This window comes from Dermacentor variabilis, chromosome 3 (genome assembly GCF_050947875.1).
Source record: "Dermacentor variabilis isolate Ectoservices chromosome 3, ASM5094787v1, whole genome shotgun sequence".
Classification (NCBI taxonomy): Eukaryota; Metazoa; Arthropoda; class Arachnida; order Ixodida; family Ixodidae; genus Dermacentor; species Dermacentor variabilis.
The window spans coordinates 89,210,857-89,223,540 of NC_134570.1; the positions used below are offsets into that span (position 1 = coordinate 89,210,857).

At 49.0% G+C, this 12,684-nt stretch overlaps 1 protein-coding gene across 1 annotated transcript in view; it reads left to right on the forward strand.

Annotated features, from left to right (window-relative positions):
* The first annotated feature begins 1,044 nt into the window (after positions 1-1,044).
* LOC142576023 (scoloptoxin SSD14-like) overlaps positions 1,045-12,684 on the forward strand; it is a 204,579-nt gene continuing 192,939 nt past the window's right edge. The window contains exon 1 of the mRNA XM_075685903.1: positions 1,045-1,592. The gene's annotated coding sequence lies outside the window, so the exon portion shown is untranslated. The remainder of the gene's footprint in view (positions 1,593-12,684) is intronic.

A 12,684-nucleotide genomic window follows, 5' to 3' on the forward strand; every position in this document is an offset into this window, starting at 1 on the left:
AAAAACGTTGTTTTTTGTAATGAAGCGGAAGAGTAACTTCGGGAATTATTATATCGAAACCGGTGTCATTATGAAATCCCGTTCCCTGTGGATACGCCTTGCGAACTCAATGACTATACAATTCGTAAACTGCGATATGAGGCGTAACGTAATTGAATAATAAGTTAATTAGTTGATTATGTGTTTTAATTTCTCATGAAAGTAATATACGCCTCTGAATAATCCAGCTCAGGGACTACAATTACTCTATCTGCCACAGGCAATTTTTAAAAATTCTGTAAAAACTTAAAAATGATCCCACCGTATAGCATACAAGCAGGGAGAACAGGCAGTTACTTTCAACGACCTGTTTCTTGGCTTCTGCTCTTCGCCGTTTTTGAACTTCCTTGGCGTCTTTGCCAAGTAGCCTTTCGAGTACCTGGACTTTTCTATGATCTGTGAATTTTCTATGATCTTGCGATCATAGAAAATTCACGTCCTTGGAATTCGAGCGAGTGATTGTTCGAGTGAATTCGAGCGAGCGAGTGTTCACGGCAGGGTGAACAAAAGTCCTGGGCATCATGCTCCGTAGCTTCTCGATAAGACCCCTACCGCAGCAAAACATAAAAAAAAATACGAAAGAATAAAGAAACGCGCACGAAGATGGTTTTCGGACAGACAGGCAAGGGACCCTCTCTATAGACGTGTGGAGCAGGGGTCACGAAATCATGGTGTGCACTGCGAAAATGATAAGAGGACCCTCTCTCCGTTTCTGTGCGAAACTATATTTTCGCCTCGCCAAAGGAGGCGCAGCGAGAGGACGTCATCGGGAACAGCGCTCTCCGTTGCGTACGCGCGTGCCTTGGCGTCGGTGCGCGGCTGGCTCTTGCGCTTCGCGCGAAGCGACGCGCCTCGCGCTCCCGCAGCCAATGAGCGGTCGGTGAGACGAGGCCCGAACAGAAAGCGACAGGTATAGCAGCAGGCGGGCGGTCCGTTAAACAAAAAACACAAGAAGCGCCGCCGGCCGCTACCGTTGCGGCACGCATCTCTCTCTGCTTTCAGTCGGGACTGCCGAGTTTGCTCGCCGGGTTGGCGATACGCGCAACACACGCTCGCGTCCTGCTCATCCCGAGCGCTGCTGCTGCTGGAGATCTCGATCGCTTAGAATTCTCTCGCGCTTGCTTGCTTGCGTGCGTGCGTGTGTGCGTGTGCACGTGTTTGTGTGTGTAAGCGCGCATGCAACGAGCCGCCTGGGACACGGACGAAGCGCCTGTTGTGGGCGTTATTTTTACCGCGGCGGTTCCTGTATAGCACTGCCGAGCCGAAGCAATCGTGAATTGCACCAGTACACCGCATATTGTCGGCCTTCCCCCTCCACACGCGCGCGCATACACAGATTCATCTCTTTCGCTCTCTCTCTCTCGCTCGCATAAGCGAGATCTGCTGATAGTGGAACCCTGCTGTGGGAGGTCGCTGTCGCAACTCTTGGCTCTTTACGCCCGACCGTCCACGTGCGTGTCGACGCTTTACCCGCATTGCACTGTCAACCGGATCGGCTCAGGTCATCGTCGCCGTCGACTTCCTTCGAGATTCCGGTGCCGTCGTATCGCGAGGTGAGTGGCCACACTTCCTACATTCACCGTTTGTGTATACGTGCGCTCGTCTGCAATGCGAAAGGGATGGTCGCGTTTATTTCAATGGCGTAGATTACTCGTGAGGTGTGGATTTTAGCCCTACGTTGACTGATGGGTAGAAAATGTGTGTCTGTGTGTGCGTGTTTTTTTTTTTTTTAGGGGCTGATGATTCTGTCTTGCGGAGCACCTCTCTTTGTTCGCCATAGACCAAATTAAATTTATAGGATGTAGCCTTCCCCTCCCCCCCCCCCCCCCCCGAAAGAAATAAAGTAAAGGTTGCACGCTAGGTTGCGAGAGCCGCGTTAGGCGGCGGGTAGTAGGTTGGTTGTGAATACCCACGTTTTTTTTAACGCGCTCCAGAAACACGCTACACGAGCGCTACAGCACTCCGCCACCTATGAGATATGGCCGCAGCGACCACAGCTCGAACCTGCCACCTGCACACGAGACGCTGTGTGTTCTTGCATGCAAATTTGGATGTTCGATGCCATAACACTTTAGAAAATATACAGTTCGCTACAGCCAGCGATCTTAATCAAATGTTCCCAAACTTAAACGCCATTCAAACGGAACGTAACGGTTGTGCTGATGGATCCAGAGGGGGAGGGGGAGGGGCTTTCTTTTGGATCCGTCAGTATTCACACTAAATTAGGAAGTAAGTGATTGGAGCCGGGTAGTCAGGTACAAGCAATGTAGCTAAATCGGGACAAATGGCAACAGGACAGAAAACATCTGCTTGCGTTTTTTCTTTTTCTTTTTGCCTGCGTGCCACCTTAACATTTGTTAACTGTTCATATCAACTGCCCCAAGTATGCATCATTATATATCTAGCATGTCCTTTTTCTCAAGCACCCCGTGCGGCAGTTGTGAGCGCGTGTGCAGGGTCAAAGGATGCTAACATTAAAGCCAGAGTTCAAGAGTTAAGAAAAATAATAACGTTATTTGGAGCGTAGAGTAAATATGCTGGAGAGGCATCCGCAGGAACACAATAAAGATTGCGTTTTGCAGTGAGGGGAACGGTATCTGACAGAGAGAGAGAGAGAGAGAGAGAGAGAGAGAGAGAGAGAGAGAGAGAGAGAGAGAATTATTAGAAAGGCAGAGAGGTCGGCCTGAGCTAGCATGCTCTAGCCTGCTACTCTGCACCGGAGAAAATGGAAAGGGGACAACGAAAACGACGAATGATGATGATGAGGACAGGAAGAAGGGATTTCATTAAAACCTTGCGTCTAGTGCGGTGTTCTTCAAGTAGCCCAGAGCAGCCCTTGTAGCTGTTGTCGCTACTGTACGTCACACATTGCGGACAAAATGGTACTTTGAGACTATGTTTGCTGCCAGTGACTGCTAGCACAGAAGCCAGCGTCTTCCGCTGCAATGCGAGAGAGGGCAGTCGCAAAACAGGTGTTGGAGGATATCAGACATTTGACAGCACTCACACTTTGGGCTGTCCGCGCGACTGATAACATGTGCATAGCGTCCAGGGAAGGCAATGCCCAGGCGAATAAGGGGAAGCATGCTTGCTTGGCATCGTTTGACATTACCTGGCAGGCGAAGAGTCGTGCCAGTATATTTCCTGCAACGGCCTGTACCGATGGTTTGGTTGAGCCCAAGTAGTCTGCTGTGCAACATCACATGAGCGCAGTATGGGATATTTACGCCGGCGCCTTTAGGAACAGCGGTTCTTACTTCCGCATCAGCTAGCTCGTTGCCGGCCGAGCCACAATGATCAGGTACCCATTGAAAGGTAGCTGAGTGAGCGTTCCTTTGAGCAAGATCAAATATCTGTAGGACGTTTAATGCTAGCATGTAATACTGGCCTCTCCTCGAGAGAGTATATATGGATGGCTTGCAGTGTCGATTCTGCGTCAGAAATTGTAATTCAAAACGAACAGCTTCCCGTTTTGCAACAAGTTTCGCAGCTGCTAAAGACGATTTGCGGTCCAATTTGTATAGGGGGATGTGCCCAGCCGAGGGATTACAACGGCCACAGTCGAGGCGCATAATGTAACGGATCCGTCTGTGATATGTGCACAAAGCCATCGTATAGCCGAGCCAAACGGGCCAAGGCGAGTTGTTTAAGGCCAGTGGAAGGGACACGCGTCTTCTTCGGAATCCCAGGTATGTGAAGGAGCCCAATTGGTTTATGCAGTGTCCAGGGTGGCACTTCAGAGATTATGACTATTGTGAAGCATGAGTGAATGATGTTGCATAGTAGACCATAAATATGATCGCTTGGCGCAAACAAGGAAGGACGGAAAGGAAAAAGGGGAACGCTCCCCTTGTTTCTTCCATCCTTCCTTGTTTGCGCCAAGCGATCATATTTATGGTCTACTCAGCAGTATGAACCGACTAGCCCAGCAACATGTACTCCTGGATTACATTTCTTTGGCGCTCCTCTGGTTCCTTTCCGTCCTTCCTTGTTTGCGCCAAGTGATCATATTTATGGTCTACTCAGCAATATGAACCGACTAGCCCAGCGACATGTAATTCTGGAGGGAATGACATGCCTGTGAGTAGTGACACACTTTGAGTAGGTGCAGCTTAGGCTGATTCCTTGAACTGAAGACAAGGGATGGTGTGTGTGTCGAATCAGCTGTCGAAAGTGTACTCGTGAGTCATAAAACATGTAAACTTCAATTTTATGGATCCGTGATTATTCTCTGGTGCCGGAAGTCAATGTACACCGTGGTACGCCTATAGGCTTGTTAGCAGAGCTTGGGCCTGAAGGCTTTCCAATGACCGTAGAGAAGTTGAACGTATATTGGAAAGCACAGACATGCTGTGTCGTAGCTAGTCCACAAACAACGCCTTTTATAGCTGCAGAAGATTTTGTTCGGAGGGGCCCCACCTTTTTCGAGCTACAACACGAAGATCATGTATAAAACTGGGTGGTTATGTCCGCTGTGCACTGATGGGTTTCGATCACGATACGCTGCGGCCAATGACGACGCCTAAATATCTATAGAGCGTGATAGCAGGGAACACGGCTTCGTCATCGAATATCGTGTGAATTTCCTTGTGAATGTCATTGCAGAAGATTTTGTTGAAGGAAGTCGCAGGCCTTGATGGCGAAAGTATTTCGATATTATGGTTGTGGCCCGTTGTAGTCTTGCACGCATTTGCGGACGCGTTACTCCGAATGCCCACATGTATATATCGTGTGCATATGCGCTGATGTTAACATTGCAGGGGGCTTAGCTCCAAGGCCAATGAGCGTGATGTTGAACAACATAGGACACCTTGTGGAACCCCCTACGACCAACATGGTGTCTGCACGTTTCAGCGTGAGCTGTTGACACAAAAGTGATGCGTCCGCTATGGTAGTTGAAGATCCCCGCGTATAGTCGACCACCTATGCCAAGGTCTTCAAGCACATCAATAGTGGCCTCATGAAGGACGTTATTGTAAGCGCCTTTTATGTTAAAAAATTTGCACCCACTAATCGCCGTCGCTGTTCTTCCTGTTCTAGGAACGAAACGAGGTTGATAACCTCGTCTCTAGAGGACTGTCCTCTGCAAAATCCTTTCATAAAGTCGGGCAAGGTGACATTTTTCTCCAAGATCCATTCCAACCTTGTAAGCACCATGCGTTCCATTACTCTGCCGACGCACTTGACTAGAGCGATGCACCTATAGGAAGAAAGCTCGTATGTGCAACCCGAAGCCTCCGCCAAGCTACCATATGGATCCGGGTTGGAGACATTACCTAGCGCCGCAACAAAGCGCGCCGATCCAAACACCCTTCTTGATTGATGTCGGCTTTTGGCCAGTAGCAGCCGCGCATGGGAATCTGCTATATTACGAAATAAAACGTCCACAAAAGAGTGAAGAGCAGGCTTCTGTTGAAAAATGAGGGCTTGAGAAAAAGAAAACATTTATTTGTGGCGATGCTTTGTCCGCATGGCCACGCGTTTGAGAGAAAAGAGAAAAGTGACTTCGCGCTCCGCTTTCGAGCTCCGTTGCGCACATTGTTATGATTGGGGGGCTGAATCCCATCGCTCGTGATCCGTTGTCGAGATTGGAGTCCGGCATGAATTCGAAGGTAGCTGGCCCATGCCGTCTTCCAACTTATCCACGCTGAGGACGTTGATGAAGGGAAGGACTGCTTCTCATCGAGAACGAGGAATATGGGTTTATTTACAGTATTTATATCAGTCTAACATGACTGCTTGAGAAAGTACATCAGTCTAACATGACTGCTTGAGAAAAGTGTGTCAAGCATCCGCGCAACAGCAGTTTTTAAACACTCGGTCCTCCCGCGATACAAGGTGATGCGAACGTTCGTTTAGTCATCGCAAACTAGCCGCCTCTCCGCAGGACGGTTTACACACACACATGCACACACACACACGTGTTTACGGTCCGAAACCAACACCACACGAATTTCATAAAACTCGGAGCCGTTCCGGGTAGCGCGTTGTCTTGCGTCTTGGTCGGTGCGTGGGAAGGAGCGCAAAACGGCGTTCCCGCGGCAACTCGCGCACCCGTAGCAGATCAGGTCCGCGTTGGGGAGTTTGGTAACAATAGCTGGCCCGCCGAAGTCATTCCGTCACAACGGCGATGAGGCTAGAGGTTGGCGGCGGTTTCAGCACAAAGCCTGCTTCATAGAACGCATCCTAGCTGAAGCGACGGAGAGTGGAGGATGCTCGTATTGTTCCCCGACACAAAGTCAATTTAGTCACGCTGTGGCTAGAGGTTGGCGGCGACGCTCCCGGAATGTTGCGGCCATAGTCGTAACTGGGTGGCAAACTTGCACTGCAGCTGGCCGTTCTTAACAGCGCCTCCATGGCCCGGAAAATCTCGACTGTCTAGCACTGACAACCGCTGGGCAGGAAGAGAACGGCTGGTGGCCAGGGGGTGATGCCTTGGCTCGCAGCGACCACTTGTGTAATGTCACGCCCCCCCCCCCCCCCTCCCAAATATCCAACAAGGAGAGGCAAGTAGAACTTGTTGCTGGGCGAGTTGGTTGGGATCTAAAGAATACATTGTTGCGCCGAAAAAGGAAAATAAAGACTTGGGAAGGAAGAGTACGAAAAGCGCTCATTCAGCGCTCAATCTGTCTTTTCGTACTCTTCCTTCCCAAGTCTTTATTTTCCTTTTTCGGCGCAACAATGTATTCTTTAAAGGAGAGGCAACTGCAAAATGAACCCCACAACACGGCTCTGCGCCGAGATGACGTACCTTGGCTCTCACTTTAGACCCGCTAGGCTTAAAAAAAAACATAAGTGCAGAAACAAAAAAATGCTGCATTTCGCTATGCCAATTTCTGAAGCAATTTCGAGCTGACAAATTCAGCAATCATGGAGGGAATCCTGCTAAATGAGAGGGGATCTTGTTGGCTTAACAACATTAACACTAGTAACCCTAAAATTTAGGCGGGACCCTCAAACGCAGAATTCAAATTAGTCTGCTCAAACCATCCGCATTGCTATGCAACTTTCCCTTCTTATATCTAGCGGAGAAGTTGTACTCTTGGAGAGTGAGGCTCCATCGGAGCAAGCGGCCATTTTTTGTGACATTTGATTGAGCCACGTCAGAGGACAGTGGTCGGTCTCGAAGATGAACTTCGCTCCGTACAAGAAACACGACAACTTCTGGGCGGCCCAAACTAAACAAGCGCATTCCTTCTCTGAAGCGCTGTAGGCTTCCTCTCTTACATTTAGTTTACTGCTGGCACAGAGGATAGGATGCTCCTCGTTATCCTCGCCGACCTGACTAAGTACCACGCCCATACCTCTGTCGCTTGCGTCGCATTGAACTATGAATTCCTTTGTGTAGTCTGGCGCGCGAAGCACAGGACGAGAAACCAATAGCGTTTTCAAACTTTGGAAAGCGTTCTCTTTGTCCTTACCCAGTGTAAAGAACTTAGTGCTCCATTTCGGAGGGCTTCCGTTAATGGACCTGCCATTTGCTAGTAATTCGGAATGTACCGTTGATAGTACCCCACAAGTCCCAAAAATGAACGAAGGTCTGTTTTCGTGCGCGGTTGAGAAAATTCTCCAATCGTAGCTATTTTCAGCTCGGCCGGCAGTCTCGTGCCCTGGCCGACAACATGGCCCAGATAAGTATTCTGCGAACACCCAAATCTACACTTTTCCGCTTTCATCGTTAAGCCGGCTTCCCTTAACCGTGAGAACATCTGTTTGAGGTGCGATACGTGTTGTTCCCAGCTGTCCGAAAAAATTGCTACATCATCAAGATATGGCAAGGCGAGCTCCTGCAAGTCTTTTAGGACAATATCCATTAACTTAGAGAAGCTAAACGGCGCGTTCTTCAGCCCGAAGCTGAGTGCGAGAGGGCGAGAAGTGCCTACAGGTGAGATGAGATGAATGCGGCATAGCGGCTGGCACTTTCTGAAAGGGGAACTTGCCAGTACCCCCGCACGAGATCTATAGTTGAAATGTATTTAGCAGCGCTAACTCTTTAAATTCGTTCCTTAATGTTGGGTATCGGGTACAGCTGATCCCTAGTGATGGCATTTAACTTCCTGTAGTCAACACACGGACGAGGGTCCTTGTTAGGGGTTTCTACGAGTATTAGCGGTGACGTGTAGTCACTCTCAGCGGGCTCAATAACTCCCAACTCTAGCATGCGCTGTATCTCTGCCTCCATAATTTCTCTCTGTCTTGGAGACACCATGTAAGGCTTTGATCTTACTGGTTCGGTTGATGTCAGCGCAATTTCATGCGTTATTAGTTCGGTTCTACCCGGCCGATCGCTGAATCTGTCGAGATATTCCCCTAACACCTCTTTTAGCTCATCTAGCTGCTAGGGTCTTAGAGCGTGCGAGCTTACCGAGTGTTCTACTACTTCTTCAAGGCCGATTTCAGAGTTGGAGGTTGCTCTATACTCATTAAACTTGGTACTAGTGCCATCCTGCTCTTTCATGGTATAGTTAACGACTCCGCTCCGCTCAATATACGGCTTCATCAAATTGCAGTGATATATCATCACATCCTTCCTGCGACTGGGCATTTTCAGAGCATCGTTAGTATCTGAAAGTTTGTGCAACACTTTAACGGGCCCGTCCCAGTGAACGTCAAGCTTGTTCTTTCTTGAAGGTTTGAGGATCATTACCTGGTCTCCGGCGTTAAACGTACGAAGCCTCGCATTCTTGTCGTAATAGAATTTGGCGTTCTTCTGAGCTACTCCCATGTTCTTTCCGACTAGTTCTTGGGTTGCGCTTAGCCGTTCCAGCAAATTTAGCACGTATTCAACCACTGTTGGATTCTCCCCTCTTTCCTCCCACATCTCTCTTAACATTCTCAGTGGAGAACGAAGTGTCCTCCCATACACTAGTTCTGCTGGCGAGAACCTTGTCGCTTCATGTGGAACCGTTCGCAAAGCAAACAAAGTTGCCGGCAGACAGTTCTCCCAGTCCTGCTTGTGCTCATAACAGAGCGCACGCAAAACTCGCTTAAGCACCGAATGCCACCTCTCTACATTGTATGACTGAGGGTGATAGACAGAACTGTGTATTAACTTTACCCGCACTTTTGCAAGAATGTGCAAGTCAGTGCGCTCGTGAATACTGACCCTTGGTCTGCCTGAATTTCGGCTGGAAACCGAACTCGTGCAAACACTGTCAAAAGCGCGTCTACTACTTCGGTGGAGGTGAGCTCTTTCAAAGGGATTGCTTCTGGAAACTTTGTAGCCGGGCACAGCATGGTAAACAAGTACCTGTAGCCCGAATTTGTTTTTGGAAGAGGCCCTACTGTGTCTATTACAAGTCGTCTGAAAGGCTCTGTTATCAAGGGCACTACCTTCAGTGGAGCTTTCCATGTCTCTCCTGGTTTACCAGAACGCTGGCAGGCGTCGCATGATCTTACAAAGTTTTCTACGTCTTTGAAACAGCCAGGCCAGTAGTATTCCATAAGCAATCTTTCCTTTGATTTGTTTATGCCTAGGTGGCCGGACTACCCATTTCCATGACAGAGACTCAAAACGTCCTCCCTGTATTTAGTAGGTACGACTAACTGATCTAAAATCCTACCCTTTCGATCTCTGTAGTGCCGATACAACAATCCTCCTCTCTCATGTATCGTCACGTTGCGCCTAGCAATGCCTTCTTTAGCTGTGTCATGTAATTTAGCTAAGCTCTCATCATTCTTTTGCTCGGCTGCCAGTGACTCTCTATCCACACGTAAGAGCTGATCAAAGTTCTTTGAGGCCGGTGATAATAACGACGCTGTCTGGCTTGGGAGTGCGTCAGCTTGCTCTTCCTGCAGGCTAGAACTTTGACACTCTAGTGCTACGCTCTCATTGAGCTGGTGAGCTGGCAGGCTCTCCTCAACTGTTTTTTCATCGCTCGAGCCTAGCTCGGATTCGGTTATTGCAGTTATCTCCTTTGCTACTTCCGCTGGAGCAGCTTGTGCCTTTTCGGCCGAAAGCGACGCGATTTTACGAGCTTGGCCTCGAGTCAATGCCTGTACTACGCCCTCTCCCAGTTTAAACCCTTTGTCACGCAGTAACTGATTCGAACGATTCGAAAAGATGTAAGGGTACTGCAGTGACAAAAGTTTGGAAACAGCAGCCTCAGTCTCTAGCTCCCCGAATGGTCCACTGATTTTGACTTTGGCCATGGGCAGACACACGCTCTGTTCTTCTACAACCTGTTTTATCCATGCTACTTCTCCGGTGAAGCCATTTACCGTCACGTAAGACGGATGGACAATGTCCATCGTGGCGGCACTGTCTCTTAGCACTCGGCATGGTTTGCCATTAACTTGCAGGTCGTGAAGATATGGGCTTAAAAGTTCCATAGTCTCGTCTTCTTCCTCTACGTAGGAAAAAACTACGCTAGGCTTCGCGAATATTACATCTATATGTCCCAGTTTGTGGCATTTGTAACAGCGAATCGGTCTAAAAGATTCGAATTTTCTTTTCTGTTCCTTTTGTGTGGTTTCTCCGTTAAGTTTCTCCTCGCTCTTTTCTGCGGGCTTTCCCTCCATGTCTACAGGCTCCGATCGTCTAGTCTGCGAACCCCTTTTGAACGGAAATTGTTTCCGCAGTGCATTTTGACCGTCCATGTTTCCGTCCTCGGCGTTCAACTTTCTACGGCTTGCGTACTCTTCGGCTAATTCAGCCGCCCTTTCCACAGTGTTTACGTTCCCTCTCTCTTGCACCCACAGTTTCACAGCTTGGGGGATGGTTTTGTAAAACTGCTCTAGACACATGCATTCAATGATCATATCTCTTCTGTCGTACGCTTCCGCGCTTTTAAGCCACTCGACTAGGTTGGCTTTTAAGCTATTGGCGGCGAGGAGTCACGGAGTCGCCATCTATCGGAAGCGCCTCGCTGGCTTAGTATGAGGGATCACGCGGCGCGCTCCTCATAGGTTTTGCTGTCAGCGCTCACTGAAAACACCCCGCGCGAGCTCTCCCGGACATTTCTGTAAGTACTTTCGAAACGAGAGAAGTTGTTTACTGTCTAAATAATAATCTTGGGCAAACTGAAAGAACACAATCGTTTACAGACGCTATCTCTTTACCGAATACGTACAGTGAACGCCACTGCGCGCGGTCGCCGCGATGGAGTCTCCCGAACCGGCTTCTTGCGTGAAAGGTAGGTAAACGCTGCGAGCAAACTATGTGAAATATGTTCTTATAGTGTTTGTATAACTAAATTGAGCGTAATAGAAAGAAGCCTCAATGCAGCGATCGCGCAGATTCGCAGCGACCGACTGCGCGTCTGCATGCTTGTCCGCGCACTGTTTCGCTTTCGCCGTGCACTGTTTCGCTTTCTCCGCGCGTGCGTTCTCGCACCGTGCCATGAGCTTTATGCCGCAGAATATGAGCATTTGACAGTATACAAGCAACCATTGTTGCGTGGGAGCTATCAAAGCTGTAAAAAAATAATTTCATTGTAGAGACTTCGACGCCTACAGGGACTATGATGCACCGTCGCGACGATTCATCTTTTTTTCTTCTAAATTCTTTGACCTTTCCATATTATTTCTCGAGTTGCGTCGCACTGTATGTTTATCGGTGTTCTCAGCGTGCAATTTCCCGCTGCTCCTTTTTTTTTGTAATCCAGTGCATTAATTCATAACACGAACATGACCATATGCCATGCTTTTTTAAAATGTGCTTCTTACCGCTGTCTTTCCACTCCACCGAACTTGCCAATATCTGTAGCATCGACAAGTTGATAGACCAAACCGTCATGACATTATAGTCGTGCAGCAGACTCGGGCGAGCGTCTCAGTGCGCGTCTTCAGAACATCGCAGACCGGGCGCCGTAGCAGAAATCTTCCTCGCGTCTGTGCTTGCTGCATACCCGAGTTGTAGCTGATGACTGTTTGCCGGCTTTGTGTTTCGCGAGCCAAGCTTCACACAGCTTCTTGTCCTGCGGCTACGTGTGAATAAGGCTGACACCGTGCTCCGTCGCGTGCGTCCGGCATTGCGGCACCGAGCAGTAGCCTACCATGTTGTGCGCCTTCAAAGGCAGCCACTACCTATTGCAGTGCTTTCAAGCGTTGTAAAGGAGACACTCGAAGCGGGAAAATCTCGCCACTAAATGAAGACCGCAGCGTACGAGGGAATTCAAACTCGTTTTCAGCTCGCTTCGGCGCTCCCGAAGCAGCCGACGCGGCCGCTATGTCCACGTGATCCCTCCTAGCACGTCACGCCGACGGTGGCGCCAGCTTTTCCAGTGGTGGAGCTCGAGGCCAATATGCAAACTCCGGATATCCCTCACTATCTTTCTTGCCTGTGCTCCTAAACCTTTGCCGAAAAGCTTCGGCTGAAAGGCGGTATTTCTTCAAGAGACTAGCCTTAACTTTGGATAATCATATGCATCCTGTGCACCCAGTCTGGCGATTACTTCCGCCGCCTCACACGGCAACATAGAAACCGCTGTGACCATGAACTCGGGCCGAAGTTTATCTTCTCGCAAGTCCTTTCAAAATTGCATAGGAAGAAGCCTATGTCGGTCCCGACCTCAAATGGCTTTATTAGCCTGTCCATGCGGCACGATTCTGCCTCAGTTGATCGTCCCAGAGCGCCTTCACTTCCTTGAGACAACTCCAAACGTTTGCTTTCAAGTTCAAGTTGCATTTTTCTTAACTCGCGAT